The sequence below is a fragment of the Triturus cristatus genome, chromosome 1_1 (assembly GCF_964204655.1).
Source record: "Triturus cristatus chromosome 1_1, aTriCri1.1, whole genome shotgun sequence".
NCBI lineage: Eukaryota > Metazoa > Chordata > Amphibia > Caudata > Salamandridae > Triturus > Triturus cristatus.
Window position 1 is genome coordinate 471481843 of NC_140579.1, and position 12427 is coordinate 471494269.

Consider the following 12427-nt stretch of genomic DNA (forward strand, 5'->3'; position numbering starts at 1 on the left):
CAGGTCTATTCTCCATACCTGTGACGAATCTATTTGTCACGATCTGCGTTTTAGCTTTATTTAATAAAAAGCCCGATTGGGTCCCAAAGCCTTCAGCGATACTTTCAACCACTGACATTGCGCGGTCTGGGTCAGATGAAATAATAGCTACGTCATCAGCGTAAGCCAATAGCTTGGTGTCCCCGCCTTGCAAACTGACCGGGATAATTTCAGTGGAGACCTCCAGACGCCTGAGGAGGGGGTCTAGATACAGGGCAAACAGTAATGGGGAAGCAGGGCAGCCCTGTCTTGTTCCCGTGCCGATTGAGAAAGGAGCCGTCTCTTCCCCCATAATTAGTACTCTTGCTACAGGGTTGACATATAAGACCTGTATTGCTTTCACAAACGGTTCCCCTACGCCGTAAGCCTTAAGGGTCTGCCATAAAAACAATTCCATGACAGCCTCTCGAAGGCCTTCTCCGTGTCTAAAAAAGCTATCCCCATAGGTTTAGCAGCGATCTCAGTAGCATCAAAGAGGGTAATTAACCTCCTAACATGATCTACAGTCCCACTTCCTTGTATAAAACCATGCTGCCATACTAAGACAAGATGGTGCATCACAGAGTTCAGACGCGAGGCAGAGATCTTAGAATAAAGCTTAGCATCACTGTTTAACAGCGTTATAGGCCTATATAAGCCTAAGTTTGTTGGATCTTTACCCTTTTTTAGAAAGATGACAATGTTTGCGATACCCCAAGAACCCGGTGGTGTGGCCCCTTCCTTAATCTCCTGAAATAAACTAAGCATAGGACGATATATCTCATTAACGAAAACTGTGTAAAACTCTGTAGGAATGCAGTCAGTTCCCGATGCCTTGCCCATTTGGAGGGCTTGTAAGGCACTAGATAGCTCCTCCTGTGGGACCCTTCCAGTCGGTTCAAACTCCTGTACTTCCAAATTTGATAAATAACCATCACTGGATGAAGCTGAATACAGGTCTTCATAACCTATAACAGCTCCCAACCCCTGGAAGTCATAGCTTCATTATCATCCTCCCTGTTGTCACTAGGTTCTGTGTCTTTTTCTGTTTCTTTTCCTGTTTCTTTTTCCTTCCGAACATCTTTGTTATTCCTGGTAATCACATCCTGTGTTTCCACGTTTACAGAGTTTTCACCCATAACATCCACCGGATGTGTGCTCAGGTTGTGGACAGCCATCTCGGAGTCTGAATTGCCAAGGGGTTCTATTATATCTTCCAGAGTACCATCTCCAGTTTTTTTGAAGAATTCAGTAATAGTAGGTTGAGGTGGTATAGAAAGTGTATTTATTTTAGCCCCCGCTTCTTCTGAAACTTTTGTATTCATCCCTTTCTGCCCCACGGTACGCTCAGTCTGAATCCTCCGTCTCCCTACCCCTCCCCTCTCTGCTTGCTTTTTAGTGTTGCAGGGCTCATTGGGTTTGCCTGCCAAAGCACCAGTGCTTAAGGGGGAGTTCAAACTGTTACCCTGAAGCAGATGTGTTTGTGGTGAATTTCTAATCGCCGCTTCTTTCACTTGCTTTGTCGATTTGGGTGGCATCCTCCCAAACACCAAATCGTATCTTGTTGTGATGCAGGAATTCTGTAAAGACAGCCTATGTCCCACTTTAACTGCAATTCTTGTCCGATTTCTCAGCCTGCATTGCAGTCCCAGTCCCAGCCAGGGCATCTGTGTAAGCTCTTGGGGCGCCGACAAGGCAGATTCAGACGAAACCCTAAGCGGAAACCGCAAGTCCGTGAAGCCCAGGTGAGTGTGCTCAATTATCCTCGACGGAGCGCGGGACACAAAGCGCGAAACGGAGCGGAGGAGGGGAGCTGCTGTTGCAGTAATCACGCTGCCGCCATCTTGCTTTCATATTGTCAAATTGAAAATAATTAATTTGTAGTAGGGCTGATATTGGTTATTGAAAACATTGAAAACAATAAGTAATTAAAAAGTAATTATATTGTAATATTTAATATTAAAACTATGTATTTAAAAAAGTGTGAATTATATTTATATTAAAAAATAGGTATATCTAATTCACTTACTAATATACATTTTATTATTTAAAGCTTTGCTTACCTGTATTTACAATAGTAAATCAAGCACCCCCATCCCTTAATATCTGTACTTTTCCAATGTTAGTGAGACTGGAGTTAGAAAAGTAAATAACAAACCAGTCCATTATATATGTGAACTGTATTAAAAAAAAGCTACATCTCTTTTAGAGTTCAATAATAATTAAGAATAATTGCCAGAACAAAAGACAAAGGCATACTATGAAATAATAGAAAAATAATAAATAATAGCAACACATTACTGATACTAATAATACAAATTAGACAGTAGTAGTTCTCATTTAGTTGCACTTTCCATTGAAAGGGCATTTTTCAATTTGACAGATTCGCACAAAATGTGCCAATCTTATAACTGAGTCTGCTAAGATTCGGTATATGATGTTTAAAGAAGATTCAGCCTTGATAAACAAGGTTAACCCTTGGGTGCGTGAAAAAGTGTAGCCTTTGCCATTTTTAGATTCCATGTGACAGATAAAGCAAAAAAGAACAGATTTACCACCAAACTTGGGATGAAAGCAGAACTTTACTCTTTGATGTAAATCCACTCAATATTTTTTTAGACATTTGCATTTTTAAAAGATGTCAAGTGAGATCTAATAGGGTGAACACTTTTGAATATCTTGTCAGTTTGAAAAGCTGTTAGTTAATTTGCTTATAACGTTGCCAGTGCTTGACAAACATGCCTGAATTTTGGCAAAATCCGTGGTCCGGATTCACAAAGTGCCTCCACACTCGTGGTGGAGGCCCTGTAGTCGTGGCTGGACCTCTGTAGTGCAGTTACCCAATGCGGAGGCCTCGCCATGACTGTGGGCCTCCGCCACGAGTACGGTGGCCCTATGTGAATCGGGACCCTAGTATATTCAAATAGCAATTGGTTATACAAATATTAGTTTACTATTGGTATGTCAAGTTTTGTGCAGGGAGAAATGGTTCCCACTGGGCTGAAACATGTCGACCTCTTTATATAGCAGTTATTTGTTTAACACTGCTTTTTGCACTGTTGTTTTATTTAGAGTGTGAGATACATATTAAACTAGTAGTGTTTTCTCACAATTCTATTTTAATACACCACTTTAATTTTTCTTTTCTCAGCACTGCACTCCTCTCAATTGTTCTATCACTTTGTAATTGTTGGTCTCCTCGCTCCAATCCTTTGACGATCTTGGGCCTTTTTTGAGTGAAATCACTCCAAATTAGATGCTCTCTATGATCAAGAGAAGTATCTTATCCTGGATTGGATGACCAGATGATAGGATTGATCACTCAGACAATTGATGGGTATCCAAGCTTCGCTCTGAGGTCCTTCTAGATTGCATTTGGATGTCTCTTTCTTCTTCTCTTACTCCCTCTTCTGCCATGTGGGACTAATTAGCCCTCTACCTACACTTCTGCTCACTCTGCAGGATTTTGTTAGACCCCCAGTTCCTTTCGTTTGTTTTGCAAGTTTTGTGCAAATCCATAAGTTGGTCCAAAATAATAGGAGGGGAGTCAGTAAAATCTACAGTTGCCTATAACTTTGGCACTGTTTGATCAAACTGACTCAAGTGCGGCAAGAAGTTAGCAAGTGATACCCATTGCAGGCATATTACATTTCATGAAGATCTAAGGGAGAATTAAAGGTAAAGGAGAGGGTCAAAATATTTTTGATTTAATGTCTGATGGATCTGCACAAACCTTGGCAGGCACTTAGCACCTTTAACTTTCTTTTAGTATTTTTTTGGCATTTTTATTAATGTAAAAAGCCTCAGAAGTGGTCATTTGACAGATTGAGGTAGTCTGGGTCCATACATGCCTCATCTTCTTAACAAACCAGAATGCACAAGTATGGTGAGCTATTATACAATTGATTGACTTCTTTGTTGAGGTTCCATCAAGTACAGTTATTGGGGTAGAGAGAGATTTCCTGGTCTGTACCGGTCACATAAATGCTCAAGGGAGGATGCACATAGATTTCACTGATATTGTTTGCATCTACACAGGTCAGCAGGATGTGCATGTACAGCCGGTTCATACATATTCTCTCTTTTCCTGCAATTGGGAGTAAGCAAGCTGTCTTGAAAAAAGCCTAACTGTGTATTCAAAAACCTAAAGCGCAAAATGACAGTGATCAGATTACACAATCAATGGCCAAAACCTGGTATGATTCATTGAGTTCCTTGACGCCAATTCAAATGAAGTGCAAATTTGCACATAAGCCAATGCATCTACCCTGCTTTTGGTAATGAATAAAGAGGTGCGCTCCTCAGCAAAAACACTGCTTGATGCTAAGTGCTCACCTAAATGTCCTACCAATATATTGGATTCATGGGCATAATTTTTTATTGCTCATTACTAAGCTTAAGGATAACAGCAAACAAATGCAACGGCAACGATGTTGTGTGGAAATTCTATTTTCTTTATTGCCCATATTATATAGTATTATTTTTTTTATATGTAAGTCACTAAAAGGCATTAAAAATATACCAACCAAATTGAATCAAAATTAGTGTCTTTCGCTCTGCCACATCTAAAAATGAATAAAATAGTACAATACATTGAGATGATTTCTGAGAATTGAAAAAAGAAAGCAATTAATTCAGTAAGCACATGGTCCTGGAATACACGACAACTGAGTGATTTTATGCTTCCTGTCTGATGGTCAATCACACCGCTCTAGATGAGTCCTATCAATCAAAAGCTAAATTGTTAAATGGATATTCAGACAAATAACTTGAAACTTTTTTGTTTTTCTGGTGTACCAAGCAGCTTGTATGTGGTCCTTAAATTATATAAACAGTATTGAAACTGCTCAGCGGTACAACAGTATGCACAATGCATTCGGTAGGCTTGCACATGCTCTTAGTGGCTATGCTAATTGGCAATTTGTGTGCCCTCTCCAAACACCACCACAATAATTTCAGTGCCTTTAGTATTTACATAAAAGAACCATCAATATCATGGTATGTGGAATTATTTCAAATATGTTTCCTACTTTAAGACAGTCTCTCCATTACCGAAGTGCAGAAGAAGGGAAACACATTTGATATCCCAACCCAAATTGGGTAAAAAAAAACTTATATATGAGTGCATCGTTTGACATTAGTTATTCAAAAAATCATTCAGTAAAACAATGTAATTACTAATAACATTTCCATCATTTATACTTACATTTCAATTGGTTGCTTTAACTCTTATTACCGTGCACCTTTATTAATACAATAATATTCCAAAGTACCTAAGTAGATTAGATGGGATTTCATTAAAATTCAAAATGCAAATGCACATTCACTTATCTTTCACTCTGTACATATAGGGCCAATGTGTCTCTTACTCCAATGCTCTGCAAACATTTCCTGATGTTGCACAGTGAGCATTGCTCTCGTCTGTAACATAAAGGCTGTCTTCCATGTGTTATCTCAGGATGGATTAAGGTTGTCTTCAGCCACTGCTTTCTCAGGACCAAATAATTAAAACAGAATGATTGTATGAGCCACTATCAGTGTGCTATACTGGGTGTCACTGGAATTTGTTCATATGAGAACCCACCATAACACTGGCATAAAAGCAGAATTTCCCACTTCTTCCGTTAAGCTCATTACTGAGTGACAATTATGGTAGGTGTGGCCTAATTAACACCAGAGACAGTAGTGAGGTACAACTGTGCAGTTGGCGTGACTATGCTTGAAAGCAACATAAATTAACTTGTGGCCAGGCACAATGGCTAACAAAGCTCTTAGTCAATTATAGAAAGGTAACTTAAAAATAGGTAAAGGTATTTTTGCTTTTTTCTAGTTTCTAGGTGAACCTAATGTTCTTATACATCAGAGAATACATAATTTTACCCTACCTTCAGTAGCAATTGCCACAATTAAGAGTTACTCTTAGGATGTATTAAGAGGTACAAGGATAACACAGCATTACAGTAAAATAATAAATCTAAAATCCAACCCAAGTAGCTGTATTTCAAAATATCAACCAGAACAATATTGTGGTCTAAAAATATTGGTCAAAACATTAACAACCCCCTATATCGACAACCCTACATACGTGGGATGAATTTAATAATAAATTGCACCTTACCACATATCTCGCTCCCCAAACATCTTTCTATTTTAATCTGTCTTTTACGCCAGCACTAATCCCAGGTCCTTATGGTGCATGGCGCAGAGGCAAATGCCTTAGGGTGAGCAATATGTCCCTAAAAGGCTATGTTAAACCATTCCTAGACTGCAAAAAAGAGTTTCAACCAAGTGAACATGAAAGGCGACACTGGGTTTAACTCCCAACCATCAAAGATTCCATGACACAAGACAGTGCAACGTGGGACATTGGCGAAAGCGGTCTTCCCTAGCGCGTAGCTGATGCACGCGCGGCTGATTTAATGAGCCATCACTTCAATCCCTTGACAGGTACACGGATTGTCGTGACCTTAATAGATCCTTCTCCTTGAGGCAACCTAAAATTTTGAAGCACTTCTGAGCAAACCAGAACAGTCATTGGTTGACCTGGCCATCCCCACACACGCAATGTCGCGTTGAGATACAATTGCACAAGCAGCTACACCTGTGCAGTCCAGAATCCCTGTCATCTCTCCCATTCCCCTCACTGGGTGCCCTGCTGGGTCCCATATGAGTAACCGTTTGTTTCACTTTTCACCTCTGTGGTGCACACCCATCACGATGACAGAGCATCCATCTATCAGATGTACCTATATCGTTAGGTCCTGAAGAGACCCCTCATTCCCATAGGGGTAGAAACGCCATAGACGAAAATAAAGCGAACCACTCCTACAACAGATTTCTTTGGATGGTCGATGTTAGACCTGGCATTGCTTGGCGTGATTACCCCTGACTTTTTGCCTCTACCTCCTCTATTTTTGATGCTGTAATGGATTTAGTTTTACTGGCTTAGTTGCTTTGGACACTTTGACACTGCTGATCAGTGTCAAAGTGCAAGTGCTCTCTGTGTAAAGTGTAATGGTAATTGCTTGTCCATGATTGGTATATTTGCCTTACTAGTAAAGTCCCTAGTAAAGTACACTATGTGTGCCAGGGCTGGTAATGCAAATGCTACTAATTGTGCCACCCACACAAGTAGCATTAAAGAGAGAACTCAGGCCTGCCACTGCCATGTTGTCCTCACAAGTGCACCCACTTGCCAGACCTTACTCCTTCTATGCACATCAGACACCCCTATGGTAGGTCCAAGGTACCCCCTGGGCAGGGTGCAGTGTATGTGAAAGGTAGGACATGTACTGAGGTGTGTACCATGTGCTGACAGTGAACTACTCTCCATTTCGTTTTTCACTGTTGAAAGGCCATCTTGTCCATAGGACAGAATGGGAGAGGCTGTGTAATATGTTTCCAGCCCATCTTCCCAAAGGCTTAAGATGGAGAGGTGAAGTTTAGCATGCCTGAACTCACAATTCAATAACACATCTTTTTGTGAGAGTGGTTTTTGCATTGTGTGTTTAGAAACCACTCTTTTAGAAGTGGCTGGTGTTTGTGCTCTAACATTGCTGTGTGTCTCTGCCTGGTTGTGGATTGACAGTCTGGATCTGAAAGTGATAGGATCTGGGGAATGTCTTGGCCCAGGGGAGGAGGTGAGACAGCAACAGACTGACCTACATCTGGAGTGTAGGGGGGAGGAGTAGCCCCTGGAGGTGAAGAGGCCAGGGCTGCAGCCATAAAACAATGGCTCCATCCCCTGCTGAGTGATTAAGGATCCAGACCCCCACTATCAAAGGAAGAATGTGTCACTGGCAGGGAGACACCTAGAACTGGTTTAGACAGGGTTCAGTGCCCCCCTGAACACAAAGACTTCAAAGACATTTAGGGGTATAACTATGAGAGCTAAAACCCCTGAACGTTGGAATGGAATGGAATGGAATGGAATTGGACTGTTCAAGACTGAACAGGACTGAAACTACTTTGTGGTCAAGAGGAACCTCTGCCAAGGAAGAAACAGCTGAATAGACTGAAGGAAAGGACTGACCCTTGCTGTGTGTTCTGGGGCTGGCCTGCAGTTTGCTGCTTTAACCAAGAAAGAGGCTAAAGGGACTCTGCTGTGTGATGTGTCCCACTGCTTGAAAGCACGTTGCTGTGCTGTGTCCTGAAGTAACTGAACCCCAAGGGCCCGAGGTGAGCTGGCTCCCTGTTGTGAAAACTCAGGAACACAAAAGTTTCCTGAAGTGTCTCAGCGACGCTGTTTGCTTTGTGCAGCCTGAGACCTTCGTAAGTCGTGCCCTGTGATCGTGGGCACCTGAAGTCCAAGCGAGTCTCAGCGATGCTGTGTGCGTGTGCTTTGTGCAGCCTGAGACCTTTGTGAGGATTGCCCTATGACCATGCACACCAGATGTTCAAGTGTGTCTCAGTGACGCTGTGTGCGTGTACTTTTTGCAGCCTGAGACCCTCGGAAGAATTGCCCTGTGATCGTGGGCACCAGAAGTTCAAGTGTGTCTCAGCGACACTGTGTGCGTGTGCTTTGTGCAGCCTGAGACCTTCGTGAGGATTGCCCTGTGATTGTGTGCACCCGGAACTCAAGTGAGTCTCAGCGACGCTGTGTGGTGTGCTTCGTGCAGCCTGAGACCTTCGAGAGGATTTCCCTGTGATCGTGCACACCCGAGGCTCAAGGGAGGCTCAGCGACGCTGTGTGCGTGTGCCCTGTTGCAGCCTGAGATCTTCATTATTGTCATCGCCCCAGAATCAACCAAGTCACAAAGGAGGCCCAAATCGCGAGAGGCGGAGAGGAGAGCAAGGGCGCAACCCCAGGTAACGTATGTCGGCCCCTGGGGCGAGGTGCGGGCTCGGAGAGAGACACTCTCGACCTCTCCCCTTCTTGCAGCGCGAGGCTCTATTCCAGCTCGTATCGCGGCCCGTACATGCCAAGGAGTGGCAGTACCGGGGCCGGAGCATGGAGCTGCACTGTGGTTTACACCCGATCCGTGTTGGGGGCATATGTTGACGGAAACTGACTGCGAGTCAGTACGAAGGGGTAGAAAGACCGTTTGAAGCACCGTGATCGGTGCTGGAGAGTATTACGCAATGCATTAATTTGCAGAACAAACTACCTGATTGTTGCATTACACATTGCATTATTTCTGCATAACGAACTGACTGATTGCATTTGTTTGCAGAATGAACTGCATTATTTTTACATTGCAAAGTGCCGGATTCTTGCATTACGAACTGCATAGCATTGCATTAGGATGCATAGGATCACCTAGAAATGCTCATTAATACCGCCTGAACTTACACGAGCTGGCTGGCCTAATAACCGGCCAAGAGGTATATTACAAATACGCATATGTTGTATTGTTATCGTGTGGTCTCATCGTATATCTTTTCATATAAACTTATACTTGTTTTTATATGAAACTCGTGTGGAGTCCTTTTGTGGTGACACCATTGGGTCACTGGGAGCGTGGTTGCAAATATTCTACACATTTGCCTTGAGGATAAGCCTGGCTGCTCGTGCCAAGCTACCAAGGGGGTGAGCAGGGGTTATCCGAGAAGGTGTCCTTCCTTTCCCTGACGTGTAAGCGAGGATCCCTACTTGGTCTAAGGTACCTACCTCAGCCGACTAGGGATCCCGGTTCTAACAGTCGACTTTAATATTTTGTTGGAAACCATTTTGTACTTCTCACAAATATGTCACAAATTGTTGTAGGTTCCATGTTCACTGGGGACACAATGCACTGTTCATTTGAATAACTGTTTTTGTTATATTTACATAAAAACTTTTATTATCCACACCTTATACTGCGTCGAGTATGGTTCTTCTCCTTTTGATATCGCAACCCATTCTTTCATTGCGATTGCGCATATAAATATCAGCATTCCCAATATATTCAATTTTGCCACAGGAACCACTGTTTCTGCTGATAATGACTCAAGACCCCACACCAATGGAACTACCTAATAAACTTATCACAGGCTCCAGAGGAGTGATTTCTTCATATAGAGACACTGTCACCCGTACATCCTTATGAGAATAAGTAGAACACATGTATGGGAAGGAAACTCAGGGCAGCAATGAACACAAGTATGATGTGATTGAAATACAACTTTACACAGGGTTCTAGGGAAAGAAGCCTGTAATAAATTACTATGCAACTGGTATACGCACACGGTTAAACTAAATAACTTTTAATCTAAGGTGAGCTTGCTGTGCTGGAGACAGTGTATTTAATGTGTGATATTTAAAGGATATTTGTGGGTCATGCATCAAGATACAGACCGTTTGTAGAGAAATCTTGAACAACCTCGGAGCCATACTGGGATATCCATCGCTGAAGGCGTTATTTTTAATATTGTTCAGAGTTGACCCTCAGGGGCTACAAAACAGATAAATGAGGGACACCATCTTCCCCTGAAATTGCTTGGATGCAGCAAAGACCATCATAGCAGCTGCACGGAAGAGCAAGGATTCCCCCAGGCATCAACCACTGATATGCCCAGCTGTGGCATCTTATGGCCATTGAGAAGATCTCCTGGAATCTATCCGATGATCCAAAAAACTGTGAACTTTTTGGGGAACATTTGCAAAGTTTTCTCTCTGAGAGCGCCCCTATGAGGGCCCACTCGCCTAGACTGAAATATTTTAACCTTTTTTGCTAGAGAGAGCAGTACCTTCCACAGGAAATCTGAAAATTCTATTTTGAATAACTTTGGCGCCGGTTGACGAATCCTCGCAAAATTTTCAAACCTAATGGGGCGCTCCGCTCAGCTCCTACCCTGAAAGTCTCGGGGTGATTCGTCAAGCGGGGGCTGAGAAAAAAGGGGGGTCCCAAACGCGTTTTCCCCATGCATTTTCCCATAGGACCTTTAGTCGAAGGTACAGCCCGAACGGCTGAACAGAATTACTTGAAATTTGGCAAAGAGGTAGTCCTCAGGTCAGGCATGTGCCTTTTGCATATATGGTGTCAATCAGTTCAGTAGTTCCTGAGAAAATTGCAGTTAAAAGCACAGAAATATCTATAGCCGCGCACCGTGTAATTCTGATTGGTGGATTCATGTCAGTCAACATTCGAATCGGTCGCAATCAACAAGTGTCGACCGCCATGTTGTGTGTGACAGTGAAAAAGAAAGGTGGAGAACGTGAAAAGGGGGCAGGGTACAGAGTTCCTGACCCCCTAGCTTTTGTCAGGGGGTCCCTGAAGGACCATGAAGGGTGAAAAAAACATTTTTTTTTTAAATCGCGGGGTGCGCGCACGGTGCGCGCACGGTGCGCGCACGGCGGAATCATAAAAAAAAATAGAATTAAAAATCAAATTTAAGTGTTTAGATGTTAGGTGGCTCTAAAAAGAGTTGTTGTGTTAATTGAGGGACAGAGGAAAAAAAAGACATGGCAAAAATTTTAGGGTGCCGCACGTGTGCTGCTGTATCTTGCTCTCTATTAGGGGAATGCTGGTGTCCGCATAAGAGAGAAGAGCATTGCACGCATTGCACCGTATATGCACCCTCTTAAACAGAGGGTGTATATCCAGAGGAACCGAACCAGGTGAAACTGCCGCCGCAGATGAAGTGCTCGGCTGAGCTGCCGATGATGTGCCCGGCTGAGCTGCTGCGGATGTGCTCGGCTGAGCTGCTGGAGGGTTTTCTCTAGCAGCTCGAGCATAAGCCACAGGATGTACATCTCTAACATGCCTGATCATAGTGAAGATAATAAAAGAGTATTTCTTTTTAGGCTCTCCTCTTGATAAGACACGATCACAAAGAGTTCAGGTGACTTTTGGAGCATTCACCTTCTTCTGCCCGTCTGGAAATGTAAAAAATTGCCATATAAAAGAGTCTTTCTGTTTCCTCTGTCTCTGTCTCACAAGGGTCTCCTGCTCACTCCCAGAAGATGACTGCTGCTCTGCCATTCTCAAGTACTGGAGTACTGGAAAAGCTGCTCAGCTCCTTCTCCCAGGGAATCAGAAGTAATAATTAGGGGAGTGGGTGTGGTGTTGGAAGTTTCTGGAACTGAAACTACTATAAACCAATGAAAAGTGTTGTTTCTAAATCACATGATTTGCCGTGCGTGCACCGTGCACGCACAGTGCGCGCACGGAGCACGCACGCATGCGCGTACACGCACGGAGCACGTGCGCATGCGCGCACGGAGCACGCACGCATGCGCGTACGGAGCACGCACGTACGGAGCACACACGACGTACGCATGCGCACGTGGAGCACGTACGCATGCGCACATGGAGTACGTACGCTTGCGTGCACCGTGCGCGCACGGACAAAAACCCTTAAAAAAAACATTTTTTTTTTTTAAAGTGTTTATAAGTTTATAGAAGATATTTACTATGCTGTTCAACTCTATCCAAATAAAAAAAAATAAAAAACTGAGCCATTCCATATTACAGGATAAAGTTAATCT

The 12427-nt window shown here is 43.1% G+C and overlaps 1 pseudogene across 1 annotated transcript in view; it reads right to left on the reverse strand.

The window, feature by feature from the left end:
• LOC146870435 (acid-sensing ion channel 2-like) overlaps positions 1-12427 on the reverse strand; it is a 1159191-nt pseudogene that overhangs the window by 888805 nt on the left and 257959 nt on the right. The gene's annotated exons all lie outside the window — the stretch shown is intronic.